Genomic DNA, 11,877 nt, shown 5'->3' on the forward strand with positions numbered 1-11,877 from the left:
TTGCTGACACCCCCTCAAGTAGTCTCCAGCTCTACATCTGCATTACCAACATTGATGGGACTGCCCTTTCCAGAAACATGAGACCTGTCTGGACAGATCATAGAATCCCTACTGTGCAGAAGGAGGCCATTCAGCCCATCGGGCCTGCAACGACTCATTAAAATAGCACTCTACCCCTGTCCACTCGCCCATCTTCCCTGCCCTATTCCTGTAACCCAATAACCTAACTTACACACTAAGAGACCATTTAGCATCACCCTCCGACTGTCTGCCCCCACAGGGGATGCTCCCACCTTCTGATATACCAGAGCATGTGTGTCATGCTCTACAGACAGTGCCCCAGGAGCCTCTCCACTAAACCGACCCACTAAGGTGAGAGTCTCTGGGATGGTGGAGGTGCTGGTGACAATAGTGATGAAAAGTCAGTGGGAAGCCAACTGGGGATCCGGGGTGCTGCCGGATGGTAAAGCCTCACCAGAAGTGAAACGGCAAGACAATAGACAAGACGCACAGTGAGATTGTGGGGGGGGGGGGGGGGTTGTGGTGTGTGTGGGGGGGGGGGGGGGGGGGTTTGACTTACACACCATTGTGATGTAGGGACATCACAACTCATTTGGAGTGCACTCGGTGTCCCATACCAACCTCTGCCTCGGAGACTGCCCACTCTTCCACCCCACCATCAGTTCCAATGCCCTCTGATCCACAATGGTGAGGACCCGCAGGTCCGGCAGGCCCCCTCCGATCTTCTCCCACTCCTGCCGTTTGTGGGCCACCTTCTCCTGGAGGACAGATCATGCACAGTGGAAACAGTCGGCCGAGGGCAGCACAGGTGAGTCCGCGGTTCGTGGCCATATTCCTGGCTGGAATGAATATCTTTTGGCTATCTGGGAGTGGATATTCAGCTTCAGCTTGTCAGTCTCTCCAGCGGCAATCCTGACCGTAGTCGGTTAGGATTCCTGGCCCTTAGCATGCCCTTAATGACTCATGGAACGGGCACTCGCACCGGGACCAGTACCCCCCCATTCTATCCCAGCTCAGCACTCATCTCTCAATAGAGAATCCTGCCGAATCTTTCAGTCTTCTCAATAATTCGCTGAAAATATTTCTGCTCATTCGGTACTTTATGTGCAGAACATTTGTGACTGAGCTAGGGTCATGGGTCAAGAGTGGGTGGTGGTGAGAATGAACTGTTCAAAGCATTAAAATGGAAACAGCATTCTGATTTGGAATAAAATCACCGATGGTCCAGCATGATATTGAGAATCAGAGGAGACCAAGTATAAATCTTGGAGGGACATCTGAGGTAACAATGCAGCACCAGGAAGAGAAATCACTGCAGGAGATTGTCCATCTACAAGTGGATAGTGAAGAATGGATCTGCCTGATGCAGCCCCATTCAGCTGGACGATGGAGTAAATGTGTTGGAGGAGGGTGTGAGGTGGGTCCTCAAGACTCCACAAGAAGGGCCTGGATTTCCCTTGACACACTCCCATCACCATTTATTCAGCTGTCGCCCTGATTTTATTCTCGACCAGGAATTCACTCCCTCGAGGCATAATCCATTCTGATGCCATTTTGGGTTCCAACTTTGTCTCTGCTTCTGTCTTCTGATTGATTCTCTAAACCTACTGGTTCTTCATCCCCACAGAACTGCATCCAGCTGTGAACCCTCTCCCTCCACCTCTCCTTTAGGATGCCTCTGAAAACCTCCCTCTGAGAAAACAATTGGTTATCTCTGCTAATATCTCCTTTTCTTCAGATCCTTTCCACACCCACTCGCTCTGTAAACATGTGCCAGAACATTGATATCAGCAAGCTGATATCCAAGCTGACTCCACATATTCCTGCACCAAGGTTATTCTCACAGAATTATTCAAAGATCTCGTCGTACTTAGTCTAGTTTACCCTTTGCCTGTGTTTGCCGTTCTACATGGGGGGTTTCCACTTCAGCTTCACAATTCTCACATGGTCATGAAACATTGGCCGCTCAGGGGAAAATTTACCTCTAATTTCTACTGTCATGCAGCATCATTCCTGATCAGAATCCCTAATCAATCTTTTTCATGGTTCGCACTGACTTCAAATTGGCCCTCTTTTTTAGCTGCAGCGGGGATCGCATCACACACGTCCGCTGTCTTCTCATATCCCTCTGAAGTTTGAATAACGGTACCAATGCGGGTGGCACAGATAGCAACAGTGGTTAGTAACGAAATTGCCTTCAACAGCGCCAGAGTCCCAGGTTCAATCCCGCTTCGGTCACTGTAGTACCGAATACGGGCGGCACAGTAGCACAGTGGTAGCACTGTTGCTTCACAGCGCCAGGGTCCCAGATTCAATTCTTGCTTGGGTCCCTATCTGTGAGGACTCTGCACATTCTCCCCGTGTCTGCGTGGGTTCCCGAAAGGCGTGCTGTGAGGTGAATTGGACATTCCCAATTCTCCCTCCGTGCACCCGAACAGGGGCCGAAATGTGGTGACTCGGGGGCTTTTCACAGTAACTCCATGCAGTGTTAATGTAAGCTAATAATAAAGATTAATTATTATTTAAATGCGTTAATAAGAGCCCATTGTGTTGGAGGTAGTATATATTGACATGGATAGTGAATCGGCTAACTGATAGAAGAACAGTGAATTGGGGTAAGAGGGGCATTCTCAGGATGGCAAAACTGTAACCAATGGAGTGTCATATGGGATTAGTGCTGAGGACACAATTATTCACAATATATATTCATGGACTTGGGTGAGGGAAGTGAATGTGCTATTGCCAAGTTTACCGATGACACTGGAATATGTGGGATGGCAAGTGGTGAGGACGACATAAAGAGTTCAGAGGGATAGAGACAGGTTGGGTGAGTGGGCAAAAGCTTAGCAGATGGAATATGATGCAGAGTTTTACGATGGTGTCATGTGGCCACTAGGAACAGTGATCCTGTGCCGCGCAGGGGGCCAGCACGGCACTGAAGCGCTTTACACAGCTCCAGCTGCTGATACAGGCGGCGAGGGTCCGCACATACGCATCACGGGCGGCGCGGGTCCGCGCATGCAGGTGGTTTGCCTCCTCCGCGCCGGCCCCCAGGTAACATGGCAAAGCCCTACAGGAGCCCGGCGCGGAGGAACATAAGCCCCCACCGGCTCGGGGTCAGAGAATCCTGCCCCCCATCCCCGACATTCAGGACTGAGATAGACAGATTTAATATATTTTTAGTCGAATTTTCAAATTTTTACAAATATCGAAACAAAAACAAAGGAAAAATGAGCCATAGGTATCAATGCAAATCAGGCGCAGCACAAGAATAAACAAGACAGGCTGAGTTATGAACAATATCCCCGGCATGCTCCCATCACGGATATAAGACCTGTCTATACTAATGCAGGATACAGTCAACAACACAGAGGCACATCATACCTATCACTTCAAAAAAAACATGAGAGCCCATTACTAAAAGGCAATTATATCTGTACTCCATAATGCAATTCAACCCCCATCCAGGTCCAGGACAGAACAGAACACACAGTCTGTCCGAGCCCAAAAAGGATAAAATCACGGATTCACAAAACCAATATGGAAAGAAATTCTGAAACTAATTCACTCTAATTAATGGGGAGGAGACACATAAAGCATCCCCCTCCCTCCATCACAGGTCTATCAGACACTACAACGACTAATTACTTTTAGGATCAAGACTGTATGCAAATCCCACATTCAACATTCGTCAAGGCTCAACCTATTAGGCCACCCCCAACACCTCAGGACTAGCATCAGGAACAGGACAAATCAAGTCCAGTGGAGGGATAGTAACCCAACCCTTGTCTTCGAAGACAGGATTAGATAAGCTCCATCGAATTCAGTACGCTCAGTACGCCCAGCCTCCAGATCAAGATTCAAGAAATATGGCACTCAATCTCTAACTCAGTTGGAACTCCTCCACCATTCCACCTTGAGGACTTGGCTCAATGATGCCCCCTCCTGGTTCCCCTCTCTGTCTCCCAAATCTGTGAGGGAGACAGACAGATTTGTAATCAGCAAGAGAATCAAAGGTTATGAGGCATGGAAGGAAAGTGGAATTATTAAATCAGGTCACTCATGATCTCATTGAATGCTTGAGCAGACTCGATAGGCCAAATTATCACTCTTGTTCCTACATCTTATGGTCTTGTGGTGCAATGTATCCTCCACCTTTATCTCTCCTTCTTTAATATACCTACTGAGATGAAGACCTGATCATCTGTGTTTTGTTACGTTGATTTGATCCATTTCCGTTTTTCACATGTGGGCTGGATTCTCCGGTCACCGACGCCAAAATCATGTTCGGCGATCGGCCGTAGAATTAAAGTTCTCGAACGAATTGGGGGCTTTCGCAATGCTCCATCCCCTCCAAAGCAGCGTCCTTGGAGAGTACGGCATGCAACGTCCCAAAGCCTCAGGACATTGCGCGAGGAATGCCCCCTGATGTTCCCAACCGGCCGAGTTCCCAATGGCGTCGGTTGCGTGTGTTCTCATCCGTCGGGAACTCGGAGTGGCGGCTGCGGACCTCAGTCCAGCGTCGCCACAGGCGGGGAGGGCTGATCAGGGGGCAGGGGGGGAATATATAAGGGAATGGGGCACTGTGGGGAGGTGGTCCAAGGTGCGCAAACCAGCCAAAGGGCCACTGTATCACGGGCCGGGTCCGCGAGCGGCCTTCCCCATGTAGCACGGTGCGGCTGCTGTAGGCCGCCGCTGCGCGCATGTGCAGCCACGGACCCAGCAATTCTCTGGGCCATATCGGCAGCTGGAACCTGGCGCTCTACGCTGCCGGCATGCTAGCCCCCAGCTATATGGAGGATCGGTGGCCATTTTACGCTGTTTTTTCTGGCGTAAAGCGCCACCGTTCCCAAGGCAGCATGGGGACAGTGCCTCAGAATCGGAGAATCCAGCCCTTTGTTTAGAGATTAAAGATTATGGGCAGGAGTCTCCGAGCCTCCGCCCCGAAATTGCGCTCGGCAAAGGGTGGAGTATGTGTGTTGACACCAAAATCAGGTGCGACGCTGCTCCCATGACTCTCCAGTCCCAAAGAATCGCCACCAATCGTGTACCCGCGGTCGATGCGGCGCCGGTCGTGGGCTATTGAAAGAGGCTCCCGCGGCGATTCTCCTCTGACAACTGGCCGAGTTCCCGCTGGTCTCTCACAGTTCCTCCTGGCGGGGCTCGCAGTGGCGGCTGCAGGCTCAGTCTGCAGCCGCCCTGGTGGGGGGGGGGGGATCCTTCACCAGAGGGTGACTCCAGGATGGCCAGGCACGCGAACGAGGGCCACCGATCGGCCGGCGTGTGAGATCTCGGCGGGGGAGGGGGCTACATTGTGGGGGCCGAGTCCGCTGGGTCCGCCATGTTGCGCGGGGACACTGCCGCAGGCGGTTTGCTACGCGCATGCACAGACCCCGGCCGAAAATGCAGGGCCCCGTGTCGGCAGCTGGAGCTGCGAGGACTACTCGGGAGCCCTGCTGGTCCCCTACAGGTAAGTGAATCGCTGCGGACTTTCTCCAGGAAAGTCCAGAGTGATTCGCGCCCGTTTTCTCGCGGGTGTGGGGACTATCAGCGAATTTTGCTGTTTTTCGTTGCTGGTTACAGATTTCACTCAATTCTGCAATTCTGTCCACATGAAATATTTCAGTTCTATCTCCAACTTTACTATTGGGTGTCAATCACAGTCTGGTGTGAAACACATATGATATTGCTCATGTTAATGTTGAGAGTTCAGCACATGTTGAACTCGAGTTTGAAAACTGCACTCTGAATAGCTTAGCAATAGATCAATGCAGCCAGTCTGAACTGCCCTGGAAACTGGTTTCAGGCTGTGTTCAGACACACTGACGCACTCTGACGCAGCCTGAACACGAGGCTTGACTGGTGTTGGACATTGGGCCTCATGTAAAAATCAATGACAGGCTTTGGGCACCAATTGGGAGGTGAGAGGAAGCTTCCCAAACTCAGGAACACCAGTTCCTGTCAGGCAATGACCCTCAAGATGGTGCTGGGAAGGATGGGGGCACATGTTGACAATTGAGAGGTTGGTGAATACGGACCGGCAGAGTTTATACAGCAAAAGATAATGTGAACAGAGCAGTCGATATGGATACAATCGGATAGAAATTTGTCCACAACATTTTTCAAATGCACAGCTCATGGGTCATGCCTGGTCCGTGCCCAATGTAATGCAGATAGACAGCATGCAAATTTAGTGCTGCCCCTCATTCTATTATGGCAGCAATGATCCGAGCAAGGCCCATGTTGCTGTCTGTGTGAGTGTTCAGCCAGAACTGTATTTGCACATGGTGCAGGCAGCCTGTCCTTCCTAAAGGTGGTCTGTCCTCTGGAAATCACTGGCCAGGTTTGGAGAATGACAAAGTTTCCTGTCCTGATAGCCAAAGAATTGGATGTGCTAAACTTTGAATTCCCGCCCTGCCAATCCAGCTGACACTGCCTGCCCCACATCCATTTTGGCACCACACCAACTGCCGCCAAACCGGCGCCAACAGACTTTGACTCCTGCCGCCCGGTGTCGAGGCTGGCCGAAAGGCCTTCGCCAGTTCGCGCATGCACCGGTGCATCAGTGGCTGCTGATGTCACCACTGGCGCATGCGCGGTGGAGGGGGTCTCTTCCGCCTCCGCCATGGTGGAGGCGGTGGCAGCAGCGGAAGGAAAAGAGCACCCCAATGGCACTGGCCCACCCGCCAATCGGTGGGCCCCGATCACGGGACAGGCCACTGTGGGGGCACCCTTCGGGGTCCGATCGCCCCGCACCCCCCCCAGGACCCCAGGGCCCGCTCGCGTCGCCAATCCTGCCGCCACTAGAGGTGGTTGAAACCACGTCGGCGGGATTGGCCTCTCAGCGGCGGGACTTCGGGCCATCGCGGGCCGGAGTATCGCCGCAGGGGGCACGCCGATCGGCGCGGCGCAATTCCCGCCGCCGCCAATTCCCGGGTGGCGGATTTACGCCGGCCCCGGGCGATTCTCCGACTCCGCGGGGGTCGGAGAATTTTGCCCCAGATACCAGAAATATTAGCAGGATTTAGTGAGAGGGAGGAGCTGAAGGAGATCAATATTATTAGAAAAATGGTGTTGAAGAAATTGATGGATTTGAAGGCTGATGAATCCCCAAGCCCTGATCTACATCCCAGAGTCCATGGGAATGTGATTCCAGAAATAGTAGATGCATTGGTGGTTAGCGACCAGGATTCTATAGACTCTCGAACTGACCCTGCAGATTGGAGGGTAGCTTATGTAACTCCACCATTTAAAAAGGGAGGCAGAGAGAAAACAGGAAATTATGGACCAGTAAGCCTGACATCAGTAGAGTGGAAAATTCTAGAATCCATCATCAAGTATTTTATAGCTGAGCACTTGGAAAACAATGGCAGGATCAGACGGAGTCAGCATAAACTTTTGAAAGAGAAATCATGCTTGACAAATCTAGTGGAATTCTTCAAGGATGTAAGAAGTAGAGTTGATGAGGGGAAGCCAGTAGATGTGGTGTATTTGGACTTTTAGAAGGCTTTTTGACAAAGTCCCGCATAAGAGATTAGCGTGTGAAATTAAATCGCATGGGAGTAGGGGCAATGTATTGTGATGGATAGAAAATTGGTTGGCAGACAGGAAACAAATTAACAGGTCTTTTTCAAATTGGCAGGCAGTGACTAGTGGGGTCATGCTGGGATCAGTGCTAAGACCCTGGCTATTGACAATATATATTAATGGTTTAGATGAGGGAACAAACTGTAATATCTCCAAATATGCAGATGACACCAAGTTGGGTGTGAGGGTGAGTAGTGAGGAAGATGCAGAAATCCTTCAGTGTGATTTGGACAAGTTGAGTGAGTGGGCAAATTAATGACAGATGCAGAATAATTTGGTAAATGCGAGGTTGTCCAGTTTGGTAGCAAAAAGAGAAGGCAGACTTGTGGTTGGCTATATTAGGGGTACCGTGGTACCTAGGTGGGATGTACCTGATACTGTGGTATGAGTGGTAGAACCTGCCTGCTGGTTCCGCCCAGCAGGCGGAGCATAAGAGTCTATGTTTCACTCACAGCAGTCATTCTATACTGGAGCTGCTGGGGTAACTACCTGTTCATTAAAGCCTTCAATTGGACTACAATCTCGCTTCAGTAGTGATTGATCGTGCATCAAGATGATTATCTGAATGGCCATAAATTAGGAGAGTAGGATGTGCAACGAGATCTGGATATCCACATATGCCAGTCACTGAAGGTAAACATGCAGGTACAGTAGGTGGTAAAGAAGGCAAATGGTGGGGCTGAGGCATTCCCTCAGCCCCTAGAAGTGGATAGAGCGTACAGAGCCCTCGCGAAGAAGCCCCGAGCGAACGAGCCGCCGAGGGCGATGGTGGTACGTTAATACTGATTCCTCGACAAGGAACACGTTCTGCGGTGGGCCAAGAAAGAACGGAGCAGCAAGTGGGAGAATTGTGAGCTGCGCATTTATCAGGAACTGGGCGAGGATTTGGCCAAGTGGCGAGCTGGGTTTAATCGGGCAAAAACTGACCTCTTTAAGAAGGGGTGAAGTTCGGGATGTTGTACTCAACCTGTCTGTGGGTCACTCATGAGGAACAGGACTTCTACTTTGAAACACCAGACACTGTTTGGACTTTTATTAAAGGAAAAAAACTGGAGATGAACGAAAAGACACTGAAGCCTTGGAGAGTACAATGTTCGTGATTTGTTGTGCTGGATTGTATAAGTATAAGTAGTGGTATGTGTAATAAGGGGCTGTTTTGATAGCTAAAGTTAACTTTGTCTTGCAGGGAGCTGGTTAGAGGGGGAGTGGTTTCTGGAGCTGTTTCTTTTTGTTTTTTATCTGAAGTTGCTATTTTTTCACTGTTTTTTTCTGATGTTTGTTTACTGGGGAATGTGATGCTTTGAATATGTTTGTCCAAGTGGGGGGAGAGTGGAGTTGGTCTGAGGGATGAATGTTGGCCAGGACACTGGGGAGACATCACAGCTTCTTCATTGAATATTTCCATGGAACCCATTCCATCCATCTGAATGGACAGATGAAACCTTGCTTAAATATTTCAGCAAAAACTCAGCAACACCCTCAGTACAGCATAGGAAGGTGAGGCAATGATTATTGTTGTCATGACCTTCGGCGATCGGCCGGAGAATCTAAGTTCCCGACCGAATCGGGGGCGGTGCCGCTTTCGCGATGCTCCTCCCTCTCCAAAGGGGGGTACTGTTGGAGTACACCGCGCAATGTATCGAAGGCCTCAGGACATTACCTGAGGCCCGACCCCCGTGCTCCGACCCCGACTGGCTGAGATCCCGACGACGTCGTTTGCGTGTGGTCTCATCCGTCGGGGGAGGACCAATCTGCGGGCACCATGGGACTTTATCAGGGGTTGGGGCACTGTGGGGAGGGATGTCCGGGGTGCCTGAGCCTGCCACAGGAGGGACACTATTTCTCGGGCCCGGTCCGCGAGCTGTGCGCGGCCATGGACCCATCAATTCTCCGGGCCATTTCGGCAGCAAGAGCCGGGTGCTCTACATTGCTGGCATGCCAGCCTCCCACCAAACGGAGGATTGGTGGGCGTTTTACGCCATTTTCCTGGCATAAAACGCCAACGTTCCCACGCCGGCGTGGGCTCATAGCCCTAGAGTCAGAGAATCCAGCCCATGATTTTCTGCTGATTCTCTGATCTCTGAAATGATGAGTTTCAGTTGATCTCAAAGCCACTGTTCAGAACCTTTAACCTCAGTAGCTGGTTCATTCAGCAAATCACCAGAGCCTCTGGGAATCAGTCAGCCCGACTTTAACTCTGTGTAGGTGAGTGGGTTTTGAGCATATACACAGGATACATTACACAAATAATTTAACAATGATTCACTTAGAATTTCAATGTTGACAGCCACCAACAGAATCCTGGAATATAAATCGATTGATATGGTGCTGCACCATTGCTAAGTATCCACACTGCGTCATCTAGTGTGAACCACAAAGGCCTGGGTTCGAATTAATTTCAAGAGTCAAATGTGAAACATGGACAAGTTTGAGCTTCAGACAAGGTGGATTGTGATTTTTTTTTTTTCTCTTGCAGTAACACACAGGAGGATTTGTTGAAAGTGAAGCTCGATCAGCTTCAATGTCACTTCACGTGGGCTCCACAGAGAGAAAACATTGACCTGGACAATATGAAACAAAGATTACAAGATTCAATAGATCTTGGTGTGAAATATCAAGCCATGTCTTATAACCAACTCGCTTTTGTAAACTGTCTGCAAGGAAACTGTGAGGAGGCGATTCAAAACTTTAAGGAAGCTGAAAAGATTCTGAGGGAGAACCATGAAGGTGAATTTGATAAGAGAATCATCGTCACCTATGGAAACTATGCCTGGGTATATTATCACATGGGACAACTGACAGAGGCTCAGTCCTACCTCGACAAACTGGAGAGGATCTGTAAACAATTTCCTGATGCCTCTCAGTACACAGCAATGATACCTGCAGTATATGGGGAGAAGGGTTGGTCGCTACTGAGTTCTGCAGCTCAATATTATGAAGAAGCCAAGGAATGTTTTCAAAAGGCTCTGGAGGAAGATCTGGATAACATTGAATGGAATGTTGGATATGCGACTGCTCTGTCTCGTCTGCTGGAAGACCCCAGAGAATAGAAGTCACAGTAAATCTGTGAACCTATGGAGACATGTGCTGGAGCTTGATTTTAATGACTCTGTAGCCAAGGTGCTGCTGGCTCTAAATCTACAAAAGTCCAATCATAAGGAGGAAGCACTCAAATTAGTTAAACACGCGTTGGATCACTCCCCTAATATTCCATATGTGCTTCGTTACGCAGCAAAGTTTTACAGAACAGAAAAAGATGTGGAAAAAGCTGTTGAGCTGTTGAAGAAAGGATTGGAAATTACCCCCCACCCTACCTGCTTACACCATCAAATAGGCCTGTGTTACAGAACCAAACTGAATCCATTGATCAAAAATCCAAGTAGCAGAGATCCTCACAATCCTGCTTTTCACCAGCGAAAAGAATTGATCGATAATGCAAGTTTCATTCTCAGAAAGCAACAGAAAATCAACCATTAACATCTATTAACATGCACCTGGATTTTGCCAGACTGTGCATTAAATGAAGAATATGACAAAGCGAAGGAGATCTACAACCATCTCCTGACATTGAAAGGTATACGTCCAGAAGATAAGCAAGCAATCTGTTTACAGACTGGGCTCTTTGAACTAAATCACATGAAATCAGAATCAAATGCCATCAGACATTTTCTGGAAGGAATTAAAGTCAATTATGACTCAAAACAACAGGAACAATGTCGAGAAAAGTTGGAGATGATAACAGCAAAACAACTTAACAGGAATCCTGGGGAGAGCAAGGCTTATGCTTTCCTTGAGTCAATGCACCAGCTGGATGGTGAGAAATGTGAAGCTATTAAATGCTTTGAAGAGGCCTTGAAGTTTGATCCTGGCAACGAAGAATATCTAAGTGCTCTTTTTGAATTACACCTTTCCATCGAGGCCAAGAATGAGTTTCCCAACTAAAACTAAACACATTTTGAAAAGTGTATTAATTACCCTGATCTATAAACAGGTTTAGTTGGCTACATTTTGATTTGTATTCTAATTGCACTTTCTTTCAAATGAGTATTTTGTGTGTGTTTAATTTTTGAACAATAATCTTATTGTAATTATTCTAAATCCCCGTGCTTCATTCAGGTACATTAGCCATATTGGTAAACTAATCAAATAGCATTTATTTCCATATCGTTAGAGTGTTTACTGAGTTTGAAAAGGAACAAAATAAGAAAGGATTTGGGTAATTAGCGATAATTGAACCAATTGGTCAGAGTCACAATGATTCTTTGTAAA

General features: G+C 48.7%; 1 pseudogene; it reads left to right on the plus strand.

The window, feature by feature from the left end:
- The first annotated feature begins 1,240 nt into the window (after positions 1-1,240).
- LOC119950990 lies at positions 1,241-11,550 on the plus strand (annotated as a pseudogene).
- Positions 11,551-11,877: the final 327 nt, after the last annotated feature.

The sequence above is a fragment of the Scyliorhinus canicula genome, chromosome 16, assembly GCF_902713615.1.
Source record: "Scyliorhinus canicula chromosome 16, sScyCan1.1, whole genome shotgun sequence".
Lineage (NCBI taxonomy): Eukaryota > Metazoa > Chordata > Chondrichthyes > Carcharhiniformes > Scyliorhinidae > Scyliorhinus > Scyliorhinus canicula.